The sequence below is a fragment of the Cololabis saira genome, chromosome 19 (genome assembly GCF_033807715.1).
Source record: "Cololabis saira isolate AMF1-May2022 chromosome 19, fColSai1.1, whole genome shotgun sequence".
In the NCBI taxonomy this organism is placed as follows: domain Eukaryota; kingdom Metazoa; phylum Chordata; class Actinopteri; order Beloniformes; family Belonidae; genus Cololabis; species Cololabis saira.
Genome location: NC_084605.1, coordinates 16,434,732 through 16,440,712, shown reverse-complemented (window position 1 = coordinate 16,440,712; position 5,981 = coordinate 16,434,732). Strand labels below are relative to the sequence as shown.

Sequence of the window (5,981 nt, the reverse complement as noted above, 5' to 3'; positions counted from 1 at the left end):
ATAACTTATTTGACAATTTTCACCCGTTTCAAGTAAATTTTCACTTGAAATAAGTAGAAAAATCTGCCAGTGGGACAAGATTTATCTTCTTATTACAAGCAAAAAAATCTTGTTCCACTGGCAGATTTTTCTATTTATTAGTAAAATATACTTGAAACAGGTGAAAATTGTTGTTTTTACGAAAATGATACATTTTAACTAGAAATAGGAAAAATATTCTTATTTTGAGTTTTTGCAGTGATCCATTTTACTTATCCTGTGAAGGACAGAATCATATTGATAAGTTCAGAAAACTGTTTTTATTTTTGTGTTTTGATGTATTTGATGTAAGCCCAGTGGATATTTAAAGCTTACAGAAGGCTGCATTTAACTGCTGCTATGTCATTCCTGCAGTATTTCTGCAGGTTTTTTGGTCAGTGCTATTATTTGTAATATATTATATTATTTGTAATCAGCACAAATTATCTGTCCCCATATGATAAAATCCACCATCCCCCCTGATTTTTTTTTTTTTTTTTTTTTTTACAACTCGAGTACTGAATGTACTGTGTATTATGTGTCAGACCCCAGGAAGAATAGCTGCAGTTTTGCTGTAGCTAATGGGAATCCAAATAAAACTATAAACTATGAAACTGTTGAGAGAGAGTGGACAGAAAGACAGATAACTGATGGGAGCCTGGTGACAAAGACCCGACTCTACCCTAGATTTCTGATAATGGTATTTTTATAATTATTTATGAGGGCTGAAGTAACAAGGAAGTATTAAATGTTGCAGTTTCTCAACTGGCCACTCGGGTTGGCTCCAGAAGTGAGTCCATCTCCACCAGAAATGTCCAACTTTGCAGCAGAAATGTCCAACTTTGCAGCAGGTAAAATTACAGAAAGTAATAAATTCATGTACAATTAAGGTCAACCGTGGTAAAGCCTGCAGAGCAGGGGTACCCGGGGGCCAGGACTGAGAACCGCTGGCTTGGAGGACGACCAAAGAGGAGATATGTGGATGTAGGGAGGGAGGTTGGTTGGTGTAAGAGGATGGGGGGAGGCGGAGACGCATGACTTGCTGTGGCGACCCCTGAAGAGAGCAGCCGGAAGGAGAAGAGGACTGGGATCAGCATCCAAACGTACATGCTCCACATCAATCAAGCTGCCGTTGTTGTGTGTGTGAAGCGGGTGGCATTACGCTGTGATCACCGACCCCAGCAGACGTGCTCTGTGGGTGGAGACGAGCAGCTGTCTCCACCTCCTAAAACCAGCCACTATGAACACAGCAGCACAGGCATGGTTGAAAACAGAGCTGTTCTACTTAATCTTTCTGATGTAGTGAGCAAAAGATGCCCAAGATATGTAATTAAGACCTAAGAAAATGATTTTAACTTTTGAAAAATTGTCATTATGTGGGTTATGTCTACAAAGGATGAGATGGATGTTATATATAGTTTAAATGGGAGCGCAAGCTGCCTCCACATAGTTGGATGTAGGAATAAATTGTATTAATAAAAACATTATTTAAAGGCAGTACATTTTTGAAGACATTTTCTCACTAAATCCCAACATGATCAACAAATAGTCCGTGAGCCAAATTTTAAAACACAGACACATTTTATGATTAAAAACAGACTTGAGTTTTGTTAAAATTTACATGTAAAGAAACAACATTGGTAGACAAAATTCAGGAATATAAAATAAATAAAAGTGAAACAAACAACTGAAATGTTTTGTCAGCTTTCAAACATTTCTCCACAATCTCCATCGACAATATTCACATTTGACATCAATACTGTTGATAAATGAACACAAAGTAAGTTAATAGGTGACATTTTCGGTACATCTAAATGAGTATACAGGTGCGCGTGTCCACAAACGCATGCAGGTGTTTACAGATAAACTGGCAAGATGATGAATGAATTATCATTTGATATTTTTTAGACATATTTTCTTCTTTTTTTTTTGTTGCATGTAAACCTCTACATCACACGTGCATATAAACCAAGGCTGCATGTGGAAGGTCTGCGATGTGACTGGCTGGTTCATCTTTGACTCAAAAATTAACGTTCTTTATCTATTGGTAAATTAATCAAAGAAAAGAAAGAAATCAAAACACATCAGTAGAGAGTATATCTAATTGTTGACCAAATGTCCCACGCGAGAAATCTACGCCTACAAACCCCAGAGCCATGCCGCCACCCCTGCTCCCCCGCCACCATGCATCACACACACTGCACTAACACGGAGGTCAGACCAGATCCAGTACATGACAACATCTCTAGAACGATACATGCGCTCACATTTTCACGTGCCCAAACAACAGAGATATTTATTTGCAGATCTGGTAACACTCCACATTATCGGTAGATTAAAGAGCTGCTGTGGATGTAAAAAGAAGTCTTGATCGAACCACTTTTGTTTTAAAATCCTGCCGTTTTGAGTGAAACTGTGAGAAGACACCTGTGCGCTCTTCCTCCAGGACAGTGGTTCCCAACCAGCCGGGCCAGACGCCACGCCCTGACCACTACTGCAGAAGATGCCGTGGCTGGGATTCGCTCCAGAGGTTGGATTTAATTGATGCCTCAAGAAGAAACGGCCACGTTGTCAGCGGCCATATTTAAGCCAAACACAGGCGTAATAAACACGCCTGCATCTAGGTCTTTTTTCTCTCTGTATTTAACCTTGTTTACTTAGCAAATAAGTAATTTACAACATTTATTTATAAGCACAAAATACAAATGACTCCTAATACCACAGTAGATAAGAACACGGGCTTTGGGCTTTCTGATGGCTTGCAAACACACAAGTTTAAAAAAGTTCTATTTTTTTAAGTTTTCTAACGAGATTCAGCACGTTTGTAGCTCCGCCAATCAAATACAGCTCGCTGTGACATGAACGCTGAACAAAATCGCCAATGTTTGTCAAAGTCGCCAAGAAGATAGCATGTTTTTAGAGCGGGTGGGCCTTAAAGAGACAGGAGCAAAAAATGAACTGAGGACCTTCCCAAAATAAAAACCTGAATGCAACAGAGCTGCTCTGGCGGAGGCCCAAAGTTCAACCCTGAACCTTAAATAATCATCACAGCTCATCTTTAAGGTGAATGTCTACAGGTTTACTAGCTCAGAGAAGCTGAACTTCAGCTTGGATGGTAACATCCCAACATCCTCAACATCCAGGCAGCCTGCTGATGCGCTGCAGCTGGGATGTTTACTGTGTTTATAACCTCAGTTAGTAAAACCGTTAGCTTTTTATCACCGACTAGTATTAGTCAATTTATACATTGATAGTGAAACTTGTTCACGATATCATCCACAGAGCTGCGTGCTGTCAGTGTGGCTAGTTTGATAAACAGTAAATACTTAAGGATAGACGTAAAAACAACAACAACAACGACGACGACGACAACTTCCCCTTTTTCCCCCACATTTCCCCCACTTTTATGTTGGGAACCACTGAACTTTGCAACCAAGCTGAAATCAAACCAGGCCGACAAAAGGAACATCAAGTGCTTTAAACATTGATTACAAACATCTAAAAACTGCATCATTACACAGATTCAGCATGCGACTCGAGAAATAAACCTGTTAAATGACAGAGTTCATTCCTGTTCAGAAGAGCACTGCTGGATTCTTACTAAGATACGAGCAGAACGGTGAAACTGGCTTCATGTGGTGGCTCTGCTGCTCTGCTGCTCTGCCGCCCTGCTGTTCACCATTTTCATCTGCTTTGTACAAAACCCCCCAACCAACCACTGGATGTGTTTACACCAGATATGGACACCGAGCTTCATCTGCAGGAGTGTGAAGGATTGTGGGGGACTGTAGCTGAAAAGCAACGGCACCAAGAAAGCAGCTTGTGAGTATTTTCAGTTTGTAAGTAACTAATGAAAACAAAACAAGTGGATGACGGTTGTGTGCGACTTCTTCTTGCTGAATCACCAACAGAGATGAAGCCAAAGACCAACACATGACAATCGGGTCGGAGCCTTCTGGTTCTTTAAGGTACGAGGCACCTCCTGATACGAGGGGAGTACAACTGTGCACAACACAGGTCAAAGGCACAACACCGGACACGGGTGAAGGAAAACAACACCCGAGGTGTTTGATAGAGCCCAGAGAGAGGAAGGGGAAGAAAGGAAACAAAGGGTGCTTTCACACCTGTCCCGTTTGGAGCAGTTGTTCCAAAACAGGGAGCGTTTCCCCCTAAAGATCGGTTGGTTTGGTATATGTGATCACAGCAATCGCGCTCGGATGCGGGACAAAACAAGCGAGCCGAGATCGCCTAGGAGAGGTGGTCTCGGCTCGCTTCCATTCCAGACCTGGAGCGGTTCGTTTGCAGTGAGAACATAATCCACACAGCAACCGACACAACTCACTCATAACTGTGGTTCGATGCTCCATAGTTGTTGTTTTTCCCGGGGTACGGAAGAGGAAACTCCTTCCGTGTTCATTTCTGACCAATGGGAGAACAGTTGGTTCATGCATGGCATTTGTTAACAGCTTTGAACCACTACAGACGGTTGCCTTGTGAACACAAACACCACAAACGAAAAACAAAACAACTGTATCCATTTAGCCCCTGAATCGGAACAAAACAAACGGGTCACAGGTCTGAAAGCACCCAAAGAGGTGGTCTCTACGAAACCGTTGAGGATTATTAACACACATGATTAGCAGAATATAACTGCACAACAAACACACACACACACTTGGGGGGGCAACAAAGAAACTTCACATCAGCCCGACTGCACATGTCAGGGAGCGAGTACCAAGGTACTTTTTCAGACGCACTCTTGGTGTAACTGCATGGAATACAGACGGTTAGATATCAAAGCGGCCGACGCCAGTGATGATATGCAAACAGCGGACCCTCCCTAGCTCTCAAGCAGCCGTCAGAATGTGGATGAAACCTTACATTTTCAATCCGATATGTGTAAATATGGCTCAAACGGAGAGTGCAGCTGCTTTTCCAGCAGTTCCAGCCCTGCAGCTGAGCTGGAGCTGCTCACCACTTTTACTGCTAATTCAAATTCTGGAGTCATTCATCAAGCAGGGAAAAGAAATGACCAATACATGCTTCTGCGTATATTTGTACATGTTAGGTCTGATATTTTCCCTATTTTTTCCCTTCATGAAGTCATGACTGTGAGCAATATTATTTCTGTAGTCGACTTGTGAACTGGATTCAGTCGGGAGGGTTTTTACACGTTTCAAAAACGTCCCCTTCATACAGAACAAGGGAGACATACTTAAGCTTAGCCAGTACCTGTCTGTTGGCACACAAACAAAATATCAAAGCACTGAAAATCAAGGCTGAGCAGACTGAAGACGCCCCCCTTCTGTATTAAAGCAGGCTCAGGCGTCTCAGGGCTTTGACTGACTGGTGAAGTCGAGCTTTCACCACAGTTGCTACACGATCTGCAGAATGTAAGACAACATCAGAGAGTGTTAAATCGAGGAGCAGCGACAACCAGAAGTTGATATGAGAGCAAACAGGTCCAGCAGGATCGCATGTGGAGGATGTGAATCGGCAGGCTGGGGGAAGGTCTAAAACCCACCACACCAGCCCTCGGCTGCAAAAACAATGACATTATTCTTCTATATTCCTAGTTACAATTTTAAGATATACACTAGTTCAAAGTAGGAAAATGAAGAGAAATGTGCTCTTGTGAGGAAAAACCACTGAAAACGTGCAGCTGAAAGTGTGATATTTCAGTCACCAGCCCTGCTAGCACACACTTAAATCCAGGTCCATGGACGCTCCCAATGGTTAGGAAAACTGATATAACTTTTCTTTGTTTAAATAGACTCAATCACAAGAATATGTAAATATATCACAACTATGATACAGAAATGAGTAATTACACCATTTGCATTCACTTTTCCAAATAATTTCCTCGCATAGCGTACATGAACGTATATAGATCCTCACATGCCTCCACAAGTGTTACACTGTTGATGTTAAAGTCTGGTTTTAGTTGCCTGCTTTTCCTTCTG

General features: G+C 42.0%; 1 protein-coding gene across 1 annotated transcript in view; it reads right to left on the bottom strand.

The window, feature by feature from the left end:
* Window positions 1–1,580: 1,580 nt before the first annotated feature.
* Window positions 1,581–5,981, bottom strand: part of kctd2 (potassium channel tetramerization domain containing 2) — a 15,075-nt gene continuing 10,674 nt past the window's right edge. Inside the window, exon 6 of the mRNA XM_061707638.1 lies at window positions 1,581–5,981. This exon is cut by the window's right edge and continues 690 nt beyond it. The gene's annotated coding sequence lies outside the window, so the exon portion shown is untranslated.